At 39.5% G+C, this 13,349-nt stretch overlaps 1 pseudogene; it reads left to right on the top strand.

Moving 5' to 3' along the window:
* Positions 1-1,681: 1,681 nt before the first annotated feature.
* Positions 1,682-11,126, top strand: LOC121796970 (annotated as a pseudogene).
* Positions 11,127-13,349: the final 2,223 nt, after the last annotated feature.

Here is a 13,349-nt window from a genome sequence, read left to right on the forward strand (position 1 = left end):
TGAGCATACTCCAGTGGCATTGATGAAGTATGCTTGCCTGCTGCATATGGCAGTTTCTTGCTCTTTGCAAGAATACACTGCTCACAGGACTTGAGATCCCTATCATCTGACTCTCTTTCAACACTTATCAGACCCTTCTTGGCAAGTTCCTTCAATCCATTGAATCCCAGATGTCCAAGTCTATGATGCCAATTGACCATCTTCAATTTCTGTACTGCATTCACCTAGTCTGCTTCAAGAGCTTTTCCTCTGAGATAGTAAAGGTTGTTCACTCTCTCTGCAACCATGAGAGTACCATTTCCTCTCAAGACTCTCATAACACCAGCAGCTAGAATAGAAGTGAAACCCTTCTTCTCAAGCATTCCAAGAGAACCAGCGGCGGTGGCGAGGGAAGCAGCGTCGGCAGTGGCCGTGGCTCGGGGAACAAACGGGGCAAGCTCTACACGAAAGCGGAGTCCATTGCCGTGGCGAGGGCTTGGGATGCCATCACATCGGACCCCATAGTGGGCACCGATCAAACCGATGGGAGCTTCTGGAGGCGCGTCCTGATGGCGTACGACGAGTTCAAGCCGCGGGGCGCCTGAGAGCGCGACCCAGAACAAATCCGCAAAAAGTGGTCTCGAATTCTCCCGCCTACCAAGCGGTTCGCGTGCATATACCAGAACAACCTTATGCACGCTGAGAGTGGCCGAAGCGAAGCAGACGTGAGGGCCCTGTCAATGTGCCAATACAACACGGAGGGCTGGCCGAAGTTCACAATGTGGGAGGAGTATCAAGTTCTCGCGGATTGTCCGAAATTCAAGGCCATCTGCGCACAAGAGGTCAATGGAGCTCCTACGCCGAAGCGTACAAGACACAACCTTCCCGGGGACTACAGCAGCGGAAGCGGCTCACACTCGTGCGAGCAGAGCGACGAGCAAGTTGAAGAGCCATCCCCTACACACACTAGGCGAGGACGGCCCCCAGGACAACAGGCCTCTATCCGCAGCGCCAGAGGGGCTAGAAGTGCCTCCCGCCTATCGTCGGCGCCGTCTGGATCGCGTTTCACACATCCCGCCCCAATCCCGCCGCCGATGGTTCCTGGTCCTGCCGAGGTCTTGAGGGAGAACCTCGATGCGCAGTTGATGCAACAACTGCAGGACGTCTGCGGCAAATATGGAGCGGAGACTGACCCGTTCATCAAGAATATATACTTGAAGCTCATAACTCGGCTTCAGCGGCGTCTAGGGTTGGCTGATGAGGCAACTGGGGCAACGACAGCCGGCAGCAGCGAAGGAGGCGGAGAAGAAGAGGGGGAAGCCGACTCCGACACCGAGTAGACGGTGGCAGAGTTTTTATTTGTATTTTATTTTTATTTGTATTGTATTTTAAATATTCGTTGTACAATTTTACCCTTTTCAATACAACGAGTATTCGGTTCCAATTATCTCAGTTTCTAATTATTTACACTGCGGTGATTTTAATTATACTTGATTGAAATAAAAAAACAATGTTAAAATGAAAATTGATTATAAAATTTGGGGCTATTGGAATTGTCCACCATAGTGACGGAAATAAAATTTTAGAGCCGTGGATAAAAATTTGGGGCTATGGATAAATTTTGGGACGGGGCTATTGGAGTGTCCACCTTATGGTGGAAACTCTAATATTTACAAAGAATGCCAACCGCTAAGAGCAGAAATTTTGCCATTCTCGGCTCCAAAAATCAGTCTTACAAATTTGAGTCGGCTTTGCTTTTTTAGGAAGTGAAATTTTTGTAGCATACAAATTTTCATTTCACCAATAATATATTCTTGATGCTCCGTCGAAATACTTTCACATTACTCATTACGTTTGCTCTTGCTTTTTTAGTTGAATTTTAGTGACTGGAATCTTTGGTGAGACCTCCTTGTTTTCATTTATTATTTATGCTATCCCACTTGTTTGATTCTTTCTTCCTTATTACTGTAAAGTTGTGATGACTCTCTTTCATGTGCTACTCATTTCGATATAGAATTTGTGTGATTAAAATCTCAGCTAACTCGTTTGATTGAAGCCTTTTTCGTGTTTTCTCTCTGTAATCAGGTGCATTTTAATTTGTACTTTGTTCATGAATAAATGAGTTTATTATTGTTTTGAAGTTTGAGTTTGGTTCATGAATCAATGAGTATATTAATCTCTCAGCTTGTGTTTTGTACTTTTTTTTTCCCCATTATTATGGTTATTTCAAGAAATGATGAGTGATTATAGCTTTGATGTTTGAAGGGTTTTGATTCTACGGGACTGGGAATCGAGTTTGTTTCGTGGAAAAAGAGTAATTCAAGTTGAGCTTTGGACAAAAACAAAAGAATTTTGGAGAATGGGAAGGGGAAGATATATGAATCCTGAATACTTGGCCGATGATATAGAATTCATAGATGAGAATATAATATCGGGTGGCTATGTGCCACCAGGTTGTAAGGATGATGAATTTGCACAGCTGACGAAGTTAAGGTCCGTGCCACACAAGCATGTGAGGCGGGTATTGCCTGAAGAGACAACATCACTCGTCTCGCCAGTGCATATGATGTTGGGATGAGAGTGCAACTATAGTGGGAGAGGGAGATTTTCTCTATCGGATTCTTGTCATGTTTTGAGCCGCTATCTGCCTGTCCGTTGTACTCCCTCTGTAGTCAATAAGATGAAGAGCCGCGCATATGTGTCCCAATTTTCTGACGATGGTTCTCTTTTCGTTGCTGGATTTCAGGTATCTGATTTGACTATTTATATGAAGTTGTGGGTAATAAATTTGATTAGTGATGAGCATTTCCATGTTTCTTCGACAGAAAAGCCATATCACAATATATGATGTTGATCGTGGATGGAAAATTCATAAAGACATTCGTGCTTGGAGCTTGAAGAATATTACTGATACATGTCTGTCACCAAATCATCGTTTTCTCGTAAGATACTATATTCATTCATGTACAACATTTCACGTGTCCCCTACTGCGAAACTGGACTAATGAACTAGTTTTGCAGTATTTTGAGCCTGCGTTGCACCACATCTACAGTGCCGGTTGGCCTCGTGTTATGGACTGTGTTCATCATATGAGAAATAATGCCTTTCCTTTTTCGACACAGCTGATGAATGATGATATTCCTTATTTATCTTGCTTTTATGTTATTATCGCAGATATATTCCAGCATCTCTCCAATTGTCCATAGCGTAGATGTTGGATCTGCTACAAAAGATTCTCATGCAAACGTAGCGGTTTTTGCCTCTGACTTCCTTTAACATTTTTCTTCTAAATACATTACAAAAGACTTTGTTACTGTCTGATTGTTACAATAAGTGACAGACTATGACTTGTGACAAGTTACAAAATTTTAATGGCAAGTACATATCGTGTGCCATAATAGACCAATTGTTGATTAAATGTTTTGTTGATGACATTTATTATGGAACAATTTGTTTCTTCAATCAGGAGATTCATGAAGGTCTAGAACTGTCATCCAGCGATGATGATTATCACCACTACTCTCTTGGTATCTTCTCGGTTAAGTGTTCTACTGATGGGCGAGAAATTGTCGCTGCTAGCAGTGACGATGCAATATATGTTTATGATCTCGAAGCCAAAAAGCTAAGCCTCCGAATTGAAGCTCATCGGGTATTATGCCTAGTTTTCAAGTCACAACTCTTAAGCATTGTTTCCACAAAGTAATTGGTGCAACCTTTTAAATTTACGTGAAGTTTCAAGAGTTTGTGGATATTTTTCTGTTTACGTCCCTCATACTTGATATGCAAAATAACTTATTATACAAACAACTTTTTGTGCAGTCCGATGTCAATTCTGTTTGCTTTGTGCAAAATAATGTTTATTCTTTATTTGAAGTTATATAATATGTTGTCCTTTTCCACCACAAGATGATTTTTTGTTTTGTTTTGTTTTTTACAGGCAACATAAATGATATGTTCAACATGCAATTTCTTTTCAAAAATTATATCTTGTCCTCAAATCATGTTTGTAGTTGTCTCCTTCATGTGAAATTTATCTTGTAGGGGCCTCCATGCACAGATAGTGCACCGTCTTCATATATGTATCAACACCTTTTCGACCGGTTCTAGCTCTAGACCTTGAATAGAGAAACCTAATGTTTTCTTCATTTACTTATCCTATGCTATTTATCATAATTCATACACAATGCAATATCTTCTGATTGTTTGCGGAGTATACCCCAAATTTTTAATATTTCAACCTATGTTTGGCTCCTTTCAGGTTTGGGACAGGCGTTGCCTTTCAACCGATGGGAAAGCTGCTGGCGTCCTGATGGGACATTTAGAAGGCATCACATTCATCGATACTCCGTGGAGATGGTCGCTACTTCATCTCAAATGGAAAAGATCAATCTATCAAACTTTGGGATACAAGGAAGATGACATCTAATTAATATGTCTATATTTGATATTCCAACTGCTACATGCTTCATGAGGATATGCTAATGCTATATCTCAATTACCTTTTTTGAGTTTAAATGCAGTTATCAAAATGGTTTTTAGGCTCTAGTTTTTTTTAATATTGACGAGCATTTGCGTATTCTTGCTTCAGCGTGCCAAGAAGTCGATATTTGGAATGGAGTTATAGATGGATGGAATTTCCAGAAAAGGCGAGAAATATGAGGCTTTGCGATGATCTGTCAATAGCTACATATAAAGGACATACTGTCTTGCGCACTCTGATACGCTGTTATTTCTCACCAGCATACAGGTAATAAGATATGCTTGCGTATCATAGTTATGTGGTTCAGTTCTGTCTTAATGTTCAGTTGGCTCCTCTTGGACTTAAAACTGCTTCAGTTGGTAATATATAGGGTCTACAGAGCATATACACTTTTACTCTTGACATAACGATAGCTAATGTTTATTACCATATGATTGATATTGGAAATATGATTGAAATTAATTATAACTTCTTGAAAATAAGGTCTTTCTCCTGCCTTGGCCTTGTCAAAGTCGTTCATACAATAATTCAACTATGATCCTATTCTAACCTCAAAGGACAATTATATAAAGTTCTCCTACATGGAATTGCAAAATATATGTTAATATATCATCATAAAAACTCATTCTCCAATCCTTGAAGAGGTAAAGTATCATAGTTGAATCTTATCTCCAATTGGAAAGATATCTTATGGCCCGTTTGGTATACGAAATTGTAATTGAATTGGAAATAGAATTTTATGAAATTTAATTATAATGCAATTTCAAATCCTTAGCTCGGTAAAAATGATAAAATTGATATGAAGTGTGTGCACGCGCATTGTGTGTGCGGTGTGTGCGCGCACATTATGTATATAGTGTGTATGCATGCACAGTAAAAGATAGGGAACAATACAGTGTGAAAGAAAGCAAGAAACTCTATAGCTGAAAGAGGGCGGCTGCGCATTTGATTAAGGTCCGATCATACAATGCTTTGGAATATATATATATATATATATATATATATAGGGTTTTGATCTATGCAAAACTAGATTTAAATACAGAAACGCAGAACAATATCATAATTAGGTCACTTTTAGGTCATAATTAGGTAATTTTTAGGTCATGCTAACAAAGCATGACCTAAAACGATCTTAGCATGACATTAAACTCAAATATTATAATATGACTTAAAATTGCTTAATTATGACCTTCCGTATTTTTGGTTAATTATTGACCATTAGATCATCTAATCCTAGGGCCAAGATTTGGTCTGCATTTCTGGATTTAAACACATACTTATTTTGATCATCTCCCTATATATATATATATATATATATATATATATATATATACAAAAGAGGAAATATCATTTCTTAACCCTAAAAGCATCTACTAACTAACTTTGGCAATGCATCCTTTTTCACCAATCACAACCTCTTTCCAGCTGCGTTTATTTTCACCCAATTGATCTAGATGTGCTGGCACTTTCTTTCCATCATGTACACGTGCCATCTCTTCATTTGCTAAGCTGAATGACTCGATGGTCCCGAGCTCACCTTCATTCTTCGTAGTTGCTTTTCCAACTTCATTGGATGGAGCAAAGTGCTTTTCACTAATACCTTCAACACGCCCCCTCAATCTAAGTGCAGATTGTGAGATTACTCCAAGTTTACCTCGCAATCGGACGTAGGATTGGTGACTAAGAGGCTTAGTTAAGATATCAGTGATTTGATCGATTGATGGCACATGTCGTAGCTTCAATTCCTTATTTAAAACTTTATCACGAACAAAATGGATGTCAAGCTCTATGTGTTTTGTTCTTGCATGTAAAACAGGGTTTGATGCAAGAGCAATGGCACTGAGATTGTCAACCCACACCACTGAGCTTCTTTCTCTCTTGATCTTTAGCTCACTAAGTATAGAATGCATCCAAGTAATTTCTGATGTTGCATGGGCTAAGCTTCTATACTCGGCTTCAGTAGTAAATCTTGCAACCACGTTTTGTTTCTTGGCACTCCAGGATATGAGATTGCTTCCATAATAAGTGCAATAACCACTTGTAGATCTTCTATCATCCAGAGGCCCAATCTGAATCACAGAAAGCAGTAATACTTCCATTTGACTTCTTGATGTGGATACCATAATTTAATGTTTCAGACAAGTACCTCAAAATCCTCTTAACAACTCTCTAATGTGTGTCCAAAGGCTCGGACACAAACTGACTCACTTTATTTATAGCAAAACTAATGCCCGGTCTGGTGATTGCTGCATATTGCAGAGCCCCTACAATACTCCTATACAGCTTAGCACCCAATAGAGGGTCTCCAATATTCTTGCTAAGTTCACAGGTAGAGATCATAGGTGTTGGGCAGCCCTTGGCATCTGTCATGTTAGCCTTCTTCAAAAGATCTTTAATGTATGTAGATTGGCAGAGATGAAGGCCACTATCTGTCATGAGAATTTTAACTCCAAGAAACAAATTGACCTCTCCAAGATGGAAAAGTGTGAATTTAGTTGAGAGATCACAACTTTAATGGATGAAGAAACAGTCCCTGTGATGAGCATATCGTCAACATAAATGAGGAGATATATGATATTAGATCCTTGATGCCTGATGAATAAGGAGGCATCAGCCTTGGATTGAGAAAAACCAAGCTAAATCAGAACCGAGTGGATGGTGAGGAACCAAGCTCTTGAGGCCTGTTTTAGTCCATAGATGGCCTTGTTTAGTTTGCAAACCAAGTGAGGGTCACCTTGTTCAAACCCAAGAGGTTGTTTCATGTAGATTTCCTCATCCAAGTTGCCATTAAGAAAGGCATTATTGACATCAAGGTGAGTCACACTCCAACCAAAGGAAGCAGCAATAGAGAGAATGAGCCGAATGGTAGGGGGTTTAACAACTGGACTGAATGTTTCGTTAAAGTCAAAACCAGGTTGTTGTGTAAAGCCTTGAGCAACTAATCGGGCCTTGTATCTAGCAATACAACCATCAAGAAGCCTTTTAATCTTAAAAACCCAAGTACAACCAATTAGGCTCTTCCCGGGAGGTAAGATGGTCAGAATCCATGTTTTATTTCTAATGAGAGCCAAATATTCATTAAGCATAGCTGCCTTCCATATAGGAATCAAGAGAGCAATTAGAGCAGATTTAGGTAAAAGATCAGAGGAAAGAGTGAGATTGAAAATTTTAGGCTTGAAGACCCCTGCTTTGGCTCTGGTGGTCATATGATGTGTAGGAAGAGGAGCATGATGAGTCTGGGTGCTGGAAGAATCACTAAGGATAGGAGAGGACTCAGGACATGGGAAGAAATTGTATCAGGTGAAATGACTGAATAAGGAGAGGCCGAAGAAAGCTCATTTGCAGGAGTAGTAGGAGATTGGGGAATTTGGGCATTTGGGGAAGGAGAAGTAGAAGAAGAGACAGGAGAATGGGAGCCTAAGAGGTGGGATGGAGAGAACTAGAAAATTCGGAAGGAGTAGTAGAGATGATAGATGAAGAGGGTAATAAATTTGGAGTTGAAGAAGGAGCAGTAGTGTGACATTTGTAAGGGTAAGTGAGTTCATCAAATATAATATCTCTGGTGATTATGGTTTTTCCTTCAGGGAGGAGGGCTTTGTAGCCTTTGTAAGGTGGACTATATCCAATGAAAGTAGCAACAATAGACCTATATTGGAGTTTATTTTTGTTATATGGTCTAATGTAAGGATAGCAGAGGCACCCAAAGGTTTTTAGGGCTGTGTAGTTAGGCTTAGAATGATGAAGCTTCTCAAAAGGAGACACATGAGCAATGGTTTTAGAGGGAAGAAAATTGATAAGATGTGCAGCAGTGAGAAAAACATCATCCCAGAAACATTGAGGCAAGCTAGCTTGAGCAAGAAGAGATAGCCCTATTTCAACCACATGCCTGTGTTTTCTCTCCGCCAAACCATTTTGTTGTGGAGTATATGGATAAGAAACTCCATAGCTGAAAGAGGTGAAAGAAAGCAAGAAACTCCATAGCTGAAAAAGGGCGGCTGCATATTCGATTAAGGTTCGATCATACAATGCTTTGGAATATATATATACAAAAGAGGAAAGATCATTTGTCAACCCTAAAAGCATCTACTAACTTTGGCAATGCATCCTTTTTCACCAATCACAACCTCTTTCTAGCTGCGTTTATTTTCACCCAATTGATGTAGATGTGCTGGCACTTTCTTTCCATCATGTACACGTGCCATCTCTTCATTTGCTAAGCTGAATGATTCGATGGTCCCGAGCTCACCTTCATTCTTCGTAGCTGCTTTTCCAACTTCATTGGATGGAGCAGAGTGCTTTTCACTAATACCTTTAACATGCAGTGGGTGCATTGCGTGTGTAGTTTGTGTAGTATGTGAAAGTGCCCAATTTTATACTATTTGAAATTTTAATTATCTACTTTTGATACAGAATTCAAATCATGGATTTAAGAGTAATTGGAATTGTAATTCAATTTCAAATCTAAATATTTTGCGGTACCAAACATTGGATTTGGAATCGAATGCTCCATTTCTAATTCCTCATGGTCAATTCCATGATACTGGTTTTTCAACTATGATACTCTTCAAGAAGATATATTTGCATTTTTGAAAAGGTAAATTAGAGATATAACTCATCAATTTACCTATTTCCTTTGGAGATGCTCTGACGACATTAACAAACTCCTCGTCCACCCAAAGAACCGCCGCCCAATTTTCCCATTATCTTGTAACTGATGCCCAGTACTTCCTAGATTAAACACCATATAGTCACCACTTTCAAGTGTATCAATAAATGCATTGATACATTTAGATTAAACACCATTTAATAAAGCCTGTGGCCAAATGGTTCGAGTCCTCCGTGGCGCGGCCTTTAACTTTATGTTCATTAACCATAAAAAAATGCATTGAATTTATTCGCATCAAGTTTTTAAGTTAACGATGCCAGTCAAGAAACTAATGTCGGACAAATTAAAATCCTCCATGGGGCTATGTCTGACGATTTTAACTTCTTTTTGCGGCCACCATATCCGACATGGCGGTCGTTTTTGTGATTTCAGCGCATTTTCCCTTAACCTTACCCGTTTAACCACATAATCCAACCCACATTTTAACTAAAAAGAGATTTTTAGGTGAAAAATCAGAACACCTCCAAATCCAAATTGGGACTAAACTCTAAATCTCTCTCTCCATCTCTCACCCATATCCGCCGCCTACCTTCGTCTATTGTTGCCACCGATTCCAGCATCGCCCCGCGCCCCCTGCCTTCATTCAGCCCCGCCAACAGCCTCATGTACCGCTGATAACGTTGAGGATGAAGATGACCATGTTGGGTTTGGTGACTATTGTTGATAACACTCCCTCTGGCCCACTCTTAGTGGAACATTTTTTATTCGACACTGGATTTTATGTAGTGTTGTTTTATGAGTAATAAAGTTAAAAGAATAAAGTAAGACGGAGTGGTATTTTTAATTTTAGAAATATATCATTTAGAGTGTGACATCCCAAAAGGGAAAATGTGTCACTTAGAATAGTACGGAAGGAGTATTTATTTAGACATTATGTATCATCAATCATGATGACTTTATCTTATAATTGTTGAACTAAGACTTTCATTATTAGACATTGTATAATTTTATTTGTGACTTTTTGCTTTAATTTATATTTATATATTTATATATATTTATATTAATAATATTTTATTTATTTATTTATTTATTTATTTATCAACCATCTTATCCTGTCATACTGATCCACCGTATCCGTGTGGCGGTTTTTGGGCTGACCACTATAAGCCGCTATATATCATTGACAACAGTGATTATTATCAATCTAGCTAGTGAATAGTGCATGACATTTATTTTTTTCTTGTCGTGGAACTAATAATATCGAATGCTACTTTGTTGCTCGTCTGTATCTTGTTAATTTTTAGACTTGTGATGGGCCATATTCTCAGTTTCTACTTATTTTGTCATTTTATTGTTAAAATCTGCAGCACCGGGCAAAAGTATATATATACGGGATCAACTGATGGCTGCGTTTATATTTATGATGTGGTAAGTATTATATCCCTTCTAGACGATGTTTTCGCGCATGCTGCGTTTTTAATTTCTAGTTATTTTTCAAAAGAAGGCATTGAACAGTAGTGGTTGATAACAATAGAATAGCCTATGAAAAATGCATCTGAAGTTTGATATGATAACAAGCTGCATATGTTGAGATACTAATGACATCTTGATATGATAACAAGGTCATACTAGTCAATAGGGGCTTAAAAACAGATGTTTGAACCGACTGTGTAATGCATTTGTGTCGATCTTTATATTTGATTTGTGTTCCACAGTTGAGTAGCGATCAAGTTGCAAAACTTGATTTCCATGAGGATCCTGTACGTGATTGCAACTGCCACCCGTTCTACCCTATGCTGGTGATGGCACGATTGCTCGTTGGGACTTCCCTGATAGATAACAGGGAAAGCACAGCACCGGCTAGACCAGTCAGAAGAAGACGGTTTTAATAGTAATAGTGGCACTCAAGAATGTGCATATATTCAGCTATCATAGTGTTGTTGTATCAGTGTTGTTGTTGTTGTATCAGTGTTGTATCATTCCTGTTTTCAACATCTTTATAATTAGTTGCAGACTACAGTCACTACATCTTACATAACATGCACATCCTTTTCCCTCAATATTTTTTGTGCATATAAATTTTTGGATTCTGTAGCTTTGCTTATAAAAAATGTCACCTTCTTACTGATTTTTTAATGCTTTGTATGAATCCATTCATTTGTATGTGCAAGTCCAAGCAAAATAATTGAAATGGAGTAGTGCTATTTGGTCGTTTAAATTATACTATAGTATATATTCTTTTTAAACCCATGAGCATGTGTGCTATATATCTGTTGTGTGGAAATGATACTGGAATTACAAGAGATAAACAATACCGGGCGTAATACAACCCAAGAAGGAAGAACTAAAACTGAAAATTACAATGAAATCAAAACTGTAAATTGGAAATAAAACTTAGCCGAGTCGAGGAGGTCTCTTTCCGCAAGATGAGATATGCCCTGGTAGTGTTCTCGGTTTGGCGTGTTGTCCCCAAAGATAAAACGGCTACGTCTCTGGTGAAGCAGCACCACAATCAACAGAGCTCAGACGAATGGAAGAGTAGAGGGCAGAGCTTCCGGAAAAAAGACAATGCAGAGAGAGTATGATACTTGTGAGTATGTCCGTATGTTGTTTTGTTGTCCTAATGCAAGGAATGACTAGCTTATTTATAGGCTTGGTCCACTGTGGGGGTCAACTCAGCCTTGATGGCTGACATCATGGCTCATCGTGGCAGGGCATTAACCACCGGCCGTACGAGTTTGAAAGCTGGAGCGGTCGACGTTGAATCTAGACGCTGTACATGCCCTAGTTCAACCGTCACATGTGGACTTCATGACTTGATCAAGACACTGATCAAGCCATCGCTCAAGGCGCAGTAGGCCGAGTTGATCAGGCTGTGATCAAGGCGCAGCTTGTCGAGTTGATCAGGCTGCTGCCCAAAACTGAGGTGGTCCAAAACATTAAGTTTGGGTCCATAGACAAGCCCAAGAACCAAGCCCAAAGACCACCCAAAGACCAATTGCCAAGATCCAAGTTCAAGACCAAGGGCACGGGCACGGCTCGGCTCGGCTCGGCGCGTGTGGGCTCTTTCACCCATCTTAGTACACGATAATTACTAAGTGTAGTAAGTCACTTAATAAATACACATTTAAAGATGTGTCTCATCTCCTATGTGAGATAATTAACACTAGTTAATTACGCCCTACACTTTCAACTCATAGCTTTATCAAAAGCTACAATGTGACCAACTTTTATCCACTATTTCTCACTCACCAGGAATCGGATTTGAGAAAGTGAATATACTACGGTCATCTGCGTGGAACGTAGATCGACACTATATCATTTAATTTCAAAAAATTAATTGTCTCGTCACATTTATTATTGGTCAAACTTCGTTGACCGGACATCTTAAATTCAAGATTCCAACAATCCCCCACATGAGTGGAAATAGTCAAATGCATATGCATGCAGACACAAGCTCAACCCTCACGAGGTATATAAGCATAAGGATAGGTAGTTTTTGGCTTTGAACCCTGCATAGTCGACACCATCGGATACACATGCGGCTTAGTAGCGCGATGCTTTGAACTAATCCCCCACGGAGTGCACCGAGACAAGGGTGTTAACGCTTAAACACCTCAACCTCATCCGTTCTCACGTTTTGTGTCCTTTGCGGCCTTGGACACCACTTTGGATTCATAAGTGTGTTATTTCAAGCGGCCTCACTTCACACTTATATAGGTGATTCCTAATCGAGTATCTTGCCCTACTAGGTCTCCTTGAGAACTCAATCTCCTCGAGATCCTTAGGAGTCATTAAAAGTCGTAGACTTAGCCTCACCACTAGGCAAGTTTACCAACACTCTATTGCTCTCTAAGGAATAGATATAGTTGAGTGTTTCTCATGAACTCTAATAGCTTAGTTGTCCATTTGAACCAAGTTCTTGGGATCTCCAGTCATCATGGTTGGGTTACCACTATGACAATTCTTTATTTTGTGGATTTCAAACTCATTCCCTCTAGCACTTTATTCATTTGATCACGGTTTAACCCTTTGGTCAGCGGATCCGCTAGATTATCTATTGACTTCACATAGTCAATTGTAATCACCCATGTTGTGATCAAATGTCTCACGGTGTTATGTCGTCAACGTATATGTCGAGACTTACCGTTATAGAAGCCATTGTTTGCCCTTCCAATAGCCGCTTGGCTATCGCAGTGGATCAACACTGGTGACACTGGCTTAGACCAACATGGAATATCTTCAAGGAAGTTCTTAAGCCACTCGGCTTCCTCACCGGCCTT

The sequence above is a fragment of the Salvia splendens genome, chromosome 3, assembly GCF_004379255.2.
Source record: "Salvia splendens isolate huo1 chromosome 3, SspV2, whole genome shotgun sequence".
Lineage (NCBI taxonomy): Eukaryota > Viridiplantae > Streptophyta > Magnoliopsida > Lamiales > Lamiaceae > Salvia > Salvia splendens.